The following is an 11,350-nucleotide window of genomic DNA, read 5'->3' as shown; positions in this document are numbered from 1 at the left end:
CTCCTTGCAGGCATGAACATCTAAGCTAGAATTGGTTCAGTTTTCCTTGAATTTATTTTTATCTTTGCCTTCTGTTTTTTTGGAAAGTCATGCTGGTTTTCCATTTCGAGGGCTGATGCAGTTTCTTTGTCAAATGAAGTTTTGCAAAACTCAACTAATTCAAGGAAAACACTATAAGTCACCAAGTATGGTAGCCTGGACCTACTAATCCCAGGCAGTTGGTACGCTGAGGCAGGAGCTTTGCTTGAGCCTAAAAAGGCCAGCCTGGGCAGCAGAGAGAAAGAGACGGAAAGGAGAAAGGAGGGGGGGGGGGCAACTAAGTAGACAGTGTAAACAGATGTGACAAACCCCAGAGGAGCCCCGGTGGTGGCACAACCTATAATCCCTCACTAAGGAGATACATGGAAGCAGGAGAGGCAGAGACCAAATCCATTCTTTTTGTTTTGTTACTTTGAGACAGCGTCTCTCTGTGTAGCCCTGGGGATCTTGGAACTCCATGGAGACCATGGAGACCAGCCTGGCCTCAAACTCACAGAGGTCTCTCTGCTTCTGCCTCCCTGTACTACCTGGCACTGAGTACCAACTCATTCTTAATTAGACAGTGGGTTAGAGGCCAGCCTGGTTACTTGAATCCTGCCCCCCCCAAAAAAAAAAACCAACCCAAGAGCTAGGTAGACTGCTTAGCGGGTAAGCATTTGCTGTGCAAACATAAGGACCTGGTTCAGATCCCCAGAACTCATGCAAAGCCAAAGACATGTGTCAGTAACCCCATTGTGGTAGAGGTAAGAAATGGAGAATCCTCAGAAGCTCATGGGACAGCTAGCTTGGTGCACGCAATGGTAGACAAGACAGCCTTTCTCAAACATGGAGAAAGGCAAGTGGGGGGCGATACTGAGCCTGCCCTCTGACTTCCACAAGTGTGCTGTGGCACATAATGCATCCACAGTCACACATGGGAATACGCACACACGCACGCACGCATACACACACCATGGTGGGTTTCTTACACTAACTCTCCGGTCCTGAAATCAATTATTCCATAGGAAGCAGGCTTGGAGTCGTCCAGGTGCTGCTGTCTGTAGTAGGAGGAGCATTTCCAGGGGCTGTAATGGCAGAGTGGGCCTTATGTTCCAAGGAGTTACCTTCAACAGTTTCACCGCCAGCTGCTTGCCCTTTGCTGCCTCTCTGTGAAGGGAGATGAAGAAGGAACCCTCAGACAGAAAGGCTGAATCAGGACCATCCTCTTTTTATTTTTCTAGTGCAGGGATTGAACCCACGGCCTCATGCACGCTGGGTAAGCACTCTGCCACTGAGTCATATCCGACCCATACCAGTCTCTTGTGGCTGATTCTAGGGTAGACTCTAGGGAGAGAACTCTGGTACTGGAGACAGTGGAGAGCAGCTGTCGGGAGGCCCTTGCAGATCCACTAATCTTACCCCATTTCAGGAGGAAGGCTACTGAAGACAAAGACATAGGTATGTCGCCAATCCCACCTGCGTCACTCCAGTTCTGCAGGGCTCAAACCCATCCGCGTTTCCAGGCTACTTGGCTGCTTCCCACTTCCTCCCCAAGGTTCCTGTCCCACTTCCTGGCACTTGCCCTCCCAACTTGGGCTGAAGCTTCTGATCTTTGTCTTCTTACCATCCCAACCCCAGGCACCTAAGTCATCACTTGTGTTTTCGTATCCATGGTCCCCGGGGATGGACATGGTGTCTGTTTCATCTGGGTACCCAGCACAGGGTCCAGGTCTAGACAGTGCTCAGTAGAATCCTACAGAATTGAAGAGGGCACACTCCAGCAGGCACTGTGGTGGCATCAGTCAGATTTCTCGGAGATTTCATAGGTCCATTCTTTCTGTACATCAGGTGTTAATTAAGAGTTGTCAGATGAACTGGGCAGTGGTGGCACATGTCTTTAATCCCAGTACTTGGGAGGCAGAGGCAGGAGGTTCTCTGAGGACAGCCTGGTCTACAGAGTGAGTTCCAGGACAGCCAGGTAACACAGAGAAACCCTGTCTCGAAGAACAACAAACAAAAAAATCGTCAGAAACCAGAGAAAGCAGAGATCTTTGTGTGTTTGTTTTTGTTTTTCGAGACAGGTTTTCTCTGTAGCTTTGGGGGGTCTGTCCTCGAACTAACTCTTGTAGACCAGGCTAACCTCGAATTCACAGAGATCCTCCTGCCTCTGCCTCCCGAGTGCTGGGATTAAAGGCATGTGGCCCCATCGCCCGGCTCAAAAGCAGAGATCATATACCAGATTCTGGGCTTCAGCTCCTGGTTAATGTCCAGCTGGAGTAGCTAGCCGATTTCATTGAGCTCATTCTGTGTATCACACAGCTAGCCTAATCCCTACCACGTAGGCAGACAGGGCTTAGTGAATAAAAAGGTGATATCAAGTGAGAAAAGCAACATGTGCAACTCAGGTGCACACTTGCTAATTACGTTATGCAAATGTTCCCACTACAGAAAACACAGGAAGCCTAGATACTTGCTGATCATCTTGTCCGAGGGCCTTGGGTAGGGTAAGTGCCATGCTTTGAAGCATGAATAGGAGTCCCCCTTTCTCACGCCTCAGCTATGAGACCAAGTGTGGTCAGAGAAACATGAAAAGGAGGGACTGAAAGGATAGAGAGAGAGGGAGAAGTTGATCACAGCATCTTCAAGAAAGAAGAATTCCATCCTGTCACAGGGTCTCTCTCTCACTGTGTAGCCCAGGCTATCCTAGAACTCCACGCTCCTCCAGCCACAGGCTCTCATGTGCTGGGGATTCTGGACTGTAGGCATCACGTTAGGCTGGTTAGAAAGGGAAGTTTACGGAGCACAGGCAAGGGGACAGGAGGCTGTGTAGCCGTAACTAGAGCACAACCTACATTAGGACCTTAGTAAGGACCAGGTGTCTGGTGTAAGATCTGTTTTCCCTGTCCTGACAGCTCTTCCTAGGCATCTTACCTGCAGGAGGAGGGGACTTGCAACAGCTCCCAAAGGGATCAGAACTGATGCCACCTAGACGCCCACTGAAGTATGCCGTCTTTGATTCTGCGGAGTGTGACTGAAGCAGTCTGGGCTGAGATGCTGTACTGCGTTTTGAGAGGTAGCTCGGTAGAACACTTGTCTAGTACCCATAAGGCCCTGGTTTCCATCCCCAGCGTGATAAGAGAAAGGAAATGGTTGCTTAGCATTCAAAGGGTCCTGGACCTGATCCCCAGGACTGAAAAACAAATTCTAGCCCAGGATTTGACTAAATGTATAGAATGATCTGTAAGAACCTAGGCCCCCCTAGGGCAGGCCTCAGGAGTCAAAAGGTCACTGGTCCATCCTTCTGTGGCCAAGCCTCAATTATAACCACTTTTGTCCCCAAGCCTGTTTTCTTTGTGCTGGAAGTGAACCTCATTTCTTTTTCTTCGTGAGTGGGGGAGGCCCCCTCCAATTCTTGGGTCTGTGTCCAACAGGCTGGGCCCATGGCCAAGCAACCTCTCCCTCTCTCTCCCAAAACCTGTCCTCCCTCCCAGTCTCCTGAGCAGGCCCTCTACCCCCCTGCAGCCTTGACCCCAGGCAGGCCTGCCAAATTGAAAAACAAGCCCCCTTTCCTAGGCCAGAGGCATAGGAGGGGGCCAAGCCCATTTCTAGGTCAGAGCTCTTTGCCCTGTTCTTCCTCCCCTTGCTCCTGTTGTTGAAAACTAGACCTTGGGGAAAGCTGGTGAGGGAGAGCTGCCTCTGCGAATGCCGCTCTGTGTGTGTGTGTGTGTGTGTGTGTGTGTGTGTGTGTGTGTGTGTGTGTAGGGAGAGAGAGAGGGAAAGAGAAGGGGGGAGTGTGTAGGGGGATGGGGAGAGAAAACAGAGCTTGGAAGTGTGTGTATGGCTGTGTGACTGCATGGCTGTACAAGAGACTGGTGTGTGTGAGTGTGTGTGTGTGTGTCCGTCTATGCCCTGCTCTTGCAGCAGGCTGCACCTTAAAGGCACAGATCCTCCTCCTGAGTCCTTGCCCTCCATCCACCTCAGTCAGAAGGCACCTCTTATCATCAGCTAGGATCCAGCACCCACCGGTCCCCAGCGCCTGCAGTACCTAGGAGAAAGAAAGGCTGCTATGCTCAGATCCCCCTCACAAGCCGCAGTCAGGGATGTGGAAAGCGTGGGAAGGGGAGCTGGGGTACCCTGAGGAAAGACGCAGACTGGGTAGGGCCCCAGCTCTCCTCTCTCCCTGGCTTCATGGGGAAGATTCCACCTTCCAAGGCTGACAGAGCCAAAACTGTCACATCACTGATGGAGATGGGAGGTGGGGAGCAGGACAGCAACTGTCGTCTCTGTGGGAGCCTGAGCCTCGCCCCAGTTCTGTGCCCTGAAGCAATTTTCTTACCCCCTTGGTAGTTGGAACTTTAGGGGCATCTTCTCAGGGCAGCTTCCCTGGCAGTTTCTGCTCCACCAGAGGGTGAGGGTGTGATGCCCTGGAGGCCAGCTATCTCAGCCTGCTTCCAACTCCTCCCCAGTTTGTGACCTTAGACAGGCCCCTCGCCGGTGATGTCTAAAAGAGGCATTAGGTGCTGAGTGTCTACCAGCTTTCTGGAGGAAAACTGCCTGGTGCTGGGTCTTGTGGAAGGCATCATTTGTTGAGGAAATGCCTCCATCTATCAAAAGACTAGAATTACCCTACACCAGGCTTCAGTCCTCCAAACCTTGTCCCGGGGCGACAAAAAATAGCCCTGCCCTTGTTTGTTTGTTTGTTTGTTTGCTTGTTTGAGATGGGGTCTTCTGTAGCCCTGACCCACCAACAACTCACTGTGTAGTTAAAAATGCCTTCAATCTGTATGTGGTGGTACACCGTTAATCCCAGCACTTGGAAAGCCGAGGCAGAAGGATCTCTGGGTTTGAGGGCAGCCTGGCCTGTATAGTGAGTTCCAGGCCAGCCAGAGTTACATGGTGAGACCCTTTCTCAAAAATAAAAGAGGGAGGAGGGTTGTGTCCAAGGAATCTCCTAGTCCAGTTCCTCCAGTTACAGCTGGGGAAACTGAGGATAGGGAGGAAGATGAAGGTGAAGAGCTGCCTAGAGAACCGGAGGTCATTGGAAACCAGTGCCCCAGCTACAGTCCCAGGCCCAGACTCCTCACTGCTAGAGGAGGAAGGAGCCGCAGGGGAGCTAGCTACGACCCACGCGGGCCCCTTCCGACCCCTCCCCCCAGCCCGCACACCGTCCAGCCACCTGCTCCCCCGCCCACAGGGGCGGGGCAGCCGCCCCCGGTCCCCATGGCAACACGCTGCCTGGCGGCCCCAGCCTCCCCACCGCAGAGCGGTCCATCTGGCCCCCAGCCCACCCCAGCTGGGCGGCCTGAGGCTTTCTCTCCTGGGGACCCGCCTGCTCTCCGGGGGCATACATAGTAGCCCCACAGGCGACCAGAGCCCCGGGCAACAGCGCCAGGTGCCCGCACCTCCCGGTACCACCAAGATGACTAACTGCTGGGCTCGAGAAGTGGATCAGAAGCCACCTGGCTTAACCTTCAACGCAGAAGGCAGAAACACTTCCCCCAGACCAATCCAGTGTTGCAGAAGGCCGCAAGGAACAGTTCAGTGCTATGTCAGGGGGTAGCTTTCTGGAGACTGTAGACCTGGGATCTAGGCCCCCAAGAAGTGTAAACTTAGTCTGTTACCATGTGAAACAATGGTGGTCATAGAACCCGGCTCCTGGAATGGTTGTGAGGAGTAGTAGCTGGATCTGTAAGGGAGCATTAATAAATACCAGCTACTGTTCTTCGGGAAGGCCACCAGTGGACAGGACAGGCCAAAGTTAAAGGGTCTGACCCAGCCTGGGGCAATGCGGGTTGGGCTTTAGGAATAGTAATCAGAAGTCAGAGCAAGAGGGGACACCGTGGGAAAGGAAAGGAGGTAAAACACGGGAGGCAAACTGGGGAGACTGTGCTCACCCGGATTTGACAGCCACACGGAAGAGCTTGGGGACTGTGTAATGGTTAGAGGGACCAGGGGTTAGAGAGCTCCTGGGCTTAGCAGGGCATGGTGGTGTGGTTGATTGTGGAATAGCTGGGATAAGTGTGGTCTGAGAGATAAGGCTCAAGCAAGGCAGGTTCAGGGACAGTAAGGGCAGAACCCAGAGCTGCTCCTGCAGAGGACCACAGCAGGGCAGTGACTACGAATCTCAGGTGTTTTGATTGCACCGGGAGCATTTCAGAGTAGGAGGTGGGTCTGTGGTCCAGGGTGAGAAGCGGGGTGAAGCTCTGACAGTGAGAAGCAATTGTGTAGTGTGGGTGTTAGCCAGTTTGCAAATCGGATACCACTTTTGGATATATACCCGAAAGATGCTCAATCATACCACAAGGACATGTGGTCAGCTATGTTCATAGCAGCATTGTTTGTCATAGCCAGAACCAGGAAACAACCTAAATGGACAAAGAAAATGTGGTATCTTTACACGATACAGTACTACACAGTGGGAAAAAAAATAATGGCATCTTAAAATTTGTGGGCAAATAGACGGTTCTAGAAAGCATCATATTGAGTGAGGTAACCCAGACCCAGAAAGACAAATATAATATGTACTCACTCATAAGTGACTTTTAGACATAAAGCAAAGAAAAACCAGCCTATAACTCACAACCCTAGAGAACCTAGACAACAAAGAGGACCCTAAGAGAAACATACATGGATCTAATCTACATAAGGAGTAGAAAAAGACAAGATCTCCTGAGTAAATTAGGAGCCTGGGGATCATGGGAGAGGGTAAAAGACAAGGGGAGAGACAGGGAGGGGAGCAGAGAATAATATATAGCTCAATAAAAACAATTTAAAAAGAGAGAGTGAGAGAGACCTATGTTGAAAAAAAACAGAGGGGAAGGCCACAGGGGCTGGATGGTAACAAGGGCTCTCAGAGCCCTAGAGCTGCTCCAGAGTGTGCAGTGCAGAGTGTGCAGTGGAGAGTGTGCAGTGCAGAGTTGCAGTGCAGAGTGTGCAGTGCAGAGTGTGCAGTGCAGAGTTGCAGTGGAGAGTGTGCAGTGCAGAGTTGCAGTGCAGAGTGTGCAGTGCAGAGTGTGCAGTGGAGAGTGTGCAATGGAGAGTGTGCAGTGCAGAGTGTGCAGTGGAGAGTTGCAGTGCAGAGTGTGCAGTGCAGTGTGTGCAGTGGAGAGTGTGCAATGGAGAGTGTGCAGTGGTAGGTGCCCTGACCAGCGTACCAATCTACCAGCCCCTTCCCAGAGAAGAGAATCACCTTTCATGACCAAATCCTGTGTCCCTGGCTGGATACCCGGTGAAACCAGGGATAGAAACTTGGGGCTTGAGAGATGATGGCTCAGCACTTAAGAGCATTTGGAGCTCTCTCAGAGGATCAGAGTCAGAATTCCCAGCAGCCACTCAAGAGCTCACAACCATCTGTAACTCCAAGTCCAAGGGATTTAGCACCCTCTTCTGGCCTCTACCGGCAGTGCACATGCATTCCTGCAGGCAAAACACCCAGAACATAAAAATAGGAAAATCTTAAAAAAAAAAAAATAAATAAATAAATAACAGACAAAAGGCTGCTGGGTAATGATGCACCCCTTTAATCCCAGCACTAAGGAGACTAAAGTAGGTGGATTTCTGAGTTCGAGGCCAGCCTGGTCTACAGAGTCCAGGACAGCCAGGGCTACACACAGAAACCCTGTCTTGAAAAACCCAAAACCAACCAAAGAACTCAAGGATTCCAACCTACATTCTACACATGTTATGAACTCTTTCAAGTTGCCTGAGATTTTAGGGGATTGCCTAGGGTGAAGGATGCGTGGAGGAGCTCAGAAGATTGTTTTGTTGACTGGCCTGTCCCTGGGCCTCAGCACCCTCCTGGAAATGCTCTCACAGGAAAGGGAGCCAAATCGGGGAGTGGACACAAAACCCCTAAAAATGAGCTCTGGCCATGAAAGGCCCATTCCAGGATCTCCCCAAGCTGCAGGGACAGGTATTTCCAGAGGTAGGAATCTGGGATCTACAGGCAAAAGTGGCCTCCCACAGCTGCTCCTGGGGCCTTCTTGGGCAGGCCCTCCACCAGGCCAAGAATTCCAGAGCCCAGGTCCCTAGAATGTGATCCACTGAGAGCCAGAGCTCAGGGAACATACTCTCTGCTGTGCCCCACCCATACTAACCTTACAGGGAGAGGTGAAGCTAAAAAATGGCGTAGGGGAACCCTACATACTCATGTTCAGAGTAGGGGCCCAATTGCCTGGCCTGCAGACTCCTCACCTTGCTCCCAGCAGAGCTACTCCTTTCTAAGAAACACGTCACAGGGGCTGAAGCCGTAGTCCCTCTGCAAGGACTCCTCAGATAATTGCCTGCAGGCACGGTTAGAGTCTGCTAGCTTAGAGAGAGTGGAATTTCGAAGCCTCCTAATCTGCCACCTCACAGACCACACACTCCACCTCACGGACCTCACACTCACACGTGTGCTGCCCCCTCCCCCTCCCCCAACCCCCACTGCACTAAGAGGTGTTGCTGTGGAAACAAGCGGACATAGTCGCTCACCGCATGTGGTCTCAGCACTCCTGAGACTGAGGTGGATTACCATGAATTTGAGGGCATCCTAGGCTACATAATTAATGAGACTTTGACTTTGTCTCAAAATAAAATAAAGGGCCAGGCTAGGCTGGAGAGCCGGCTCAGTGGTCAAGAGTACGGACTGGATGTTCAGTTCCCAGCACTGGCATGTTGGTCACCAACCGTGACTTCCGTTCCACAGCATCCAACCCACACTGGTGTATGAGCAACAGACACACATGTGATGCACACACATACATGCAGACAAATACTCAAACACATAAGATAAAAACAGGACTGGCGAGGCGGCTCGGTGGGTAAGGTTTCTTGCTGCCAAGCCTGACAACCTGAGTTTGACCATCAAGATCCAGGTGAAGGAAGAACCAGTTTCCCACTGTTGTTCCTCTTGAAAACTACAGCTCCCAGACTCCTCCTGGATTACGGATACCTGCGCACGCGGGCGTGCACAGGTGCAGGTCATTTCTCCCAGATAACCTTGCGCTCCCCGTTAAAAAGCGAGCTTCCATGAGGTCTCGCTCTCTCTTGCCCTTCTACCCTTGTGTGTCCCACTTCCCCCCATTAAAGTGCACCCACGTGGGAGCCGCGTGTCTTGTCTCCTCCTTTTGCGCGTGTCTCGTCTATCCTGTGTTCGTCTACACACCCACCCGCTTTTAAAAGAATAATACCCACAGTATCCTCTGACTTCTGCAGGAGCACAAATGTAACTTTACTCCACTCCAGTACAGCCCACCCAAGGCACAAAAAATAAGTAAATAAATGGTTGTTGTTGTTTATTTAAAAAAGGAGGAAGCAGGCTCCTAGAAGGCTAAGGAGGAGCAAGCTTCATAATAGGTCATCATTCAGTCCCTTACAGCATCAGAGTTCTGCTGAACCACAGGACCTGGAAATTCAGGAGAGAACTGTAGTTTACCCAAGGACCATCTTGCTAGAAGGAGAGCAGTGGAATTTGACTGTGGACCCTTAGAGCCCTGGGTTAGACCCAGGACAGACACGAAGGGCCTAGAGGAGCTGAGGCTAGCAGGAAGCCTGGGCTGGCCTTCTCTAGAGAAGGCCTTGGAATGTGAGGAATGTCCATCCCCAGGGCTGGGTGCGGACAAGGTGACCTCTGGGGAGATAAAGTCAAATTCCAGCACTGAGAAGCAAGGTCTGAGAAGGCTGCTGAAGCAGACAGACACTGTGTGGTACAGGCAGGGACTGGCTCCGAACCCCTCCTGGAGATAGTCATTAGAACTGGGGAGTGCAGTGGGGTGCTGGGAGGAGACAAGATTTCACTCCAACTCCTACCATTATGACATTAGGTACGTTGTCCCTGCTCTGCCAATGACGTGTCAGCGGCATTCCTTGAATACTGTCCCCATGCATTCCCTGGTTACCTGCGTGCTACTGCGTGGACCCTCAGCCACAGTCACCTAGAATGACGGTCACTCCACTTCCTGCCTACGTGCCAGCATCCTTCCCAGAAAGGCTACCTCCATACCCTTATCTGAAAGCCCCAGAGCCTAGGCACTGGCCTGGCACCTCTCCCTCTCATCCTGTGGGTCCACATTTGGTGTCTTAGTGTCTGGAACCTTTCCTCTGGCTACCACCACACTTCAGTCCTTCTGCCCTTGCCCAGATAAGTGCTAGGACATTCCCAGTGTACAGGTGAAGACCCAAGAGCGGGGGAAGGAGAGGTAATTTGCCAGTGGTCACCAATGGCAGATGGTATGAGATGGCTCAGCAGACAAAGGTTCCTGCCTCCAAGCTGATAACCTGAGTTCAATCTCTGGAACCCACACTGATGAGAGAACTGACTCCCACAAGGTGTCCTTTCCTGTTCATATGCACAGCTTGGCTTGAGCATGCGCACACACAATAACAATTAATGATTAATAATAATAATAAATGCAGCCGGGCAGTGGTGGCACACACCTTTAATCCCAGCACTCTAGAGGCAGAGACAGGTGGATCTCTGTGAGTTCGAAGCCAGCCTGGTCTACAGAGCAAGCTCCAGGACAGGGTCCAAAGCTACACAGAGAACCCCTGTCTCGAACCCCCTCAAAAAATAATAATAAATAAAATAAAACATGTAATGTTGATTTTAAATATAAATTTCAAGTCAATCCATTAAATTAGAACTTCAATAAGCCATAAAAATGTTTATTGTAAATATGTCCCCAATATAGCATTGTCAATATAGCATCGGTTATACTTAAATTAGAATTGTTTTGTTGTTTGATTGTTTTGTTTTGTTGAGACAGGGTTTCCCTGTATAGCTCTGGCTGTGTTCAAACACCCACTGTAGACCAAGTTGGCCTCAAATTTAGAACTCTGCTTACCTCTGCCTACCAAGTGCTAGGATTAAAGGCGTGAGCTACAGGATTTTGGAACTGAATTTGTTAAAGACCTTGTGTTTTACCGACCACCCAAAGGTAACATATTTACCACTCAAAAGTCAAAAGTCTCCAGTGAGGTTGTGGGGAAAAGGGAACACTTCTGCATTGCTGGTGGAAATGCAAGCTGGTACAACCCTTTTGGATGTCAGTATGGCGATTTCTCAAAAAAATTAGGAAACAACCTTCCTCAAGACCCAGTGATACCACTTTTGGGTATATATCCATGTACAACCTTTTTTTTTTTTTTTTTTTTTGGTTTTTCAAGACAGGGTTTCTCTGTGGTTTTGGAGCCTGTCCTGGAACTAGCTCTGTAGGATACTCAATCATGCCACAAGGATGTGTGCTCAACTATGTTCATAGCAGCTTTGTTTGTCATAGCCAGAACCTGGAAACAACCCAAATGCCCCTTGACCGAATAATGGCTAAGGAAAATGTGGTACATTTACACAATG

At 50.5% G+C, this 11,350-nt stretch overlaps 1 long non-coding RNA gene across 1 annotated transcript; it reads right to left on the bottom strand.

Annotated features, from left to right (window-relative positions):
• Positions 1–917: 917 nt before the first annotated feature.
• LOC126497879 (uncharacterized) lies at positions 918–4,451 on the bottom strand. Its single transcript, XR_007590711.1, has 3 exons — positions 4,355–4,451; positions 2,950–3,129; positions 918–1,185 (listed from the first exon to the last, which is right to left on the bottom strand). It is a non-coding gene; the product is annotated as an uncharacterized lncRNA (long non-coding RNA).
• Positions 4,452–11,350: the final 6,899 nt, after the last annotated feature.

Source organism: Alexandromys fortis, unplaced genomic scaffold (genome assembly GCF_014885135.2).
Source record: "Alexandromys fortis isolate MF-2015 unplaced genomic scaffold, M_Fortis_MF-2015_v1.1 scaffold_13, whole genome shotgun sequence".
Lineage (NCBI taxonomy): Eukaryota > Metazoa > Chordata > Mammalia > Rodentia > Cricetidae > Alexandromys > Alexandromys fortis.
Note: the sequence above shows the minus strand (reverse complement) of the source record. Positions and strands in the feature narration are given on the sequence as shown.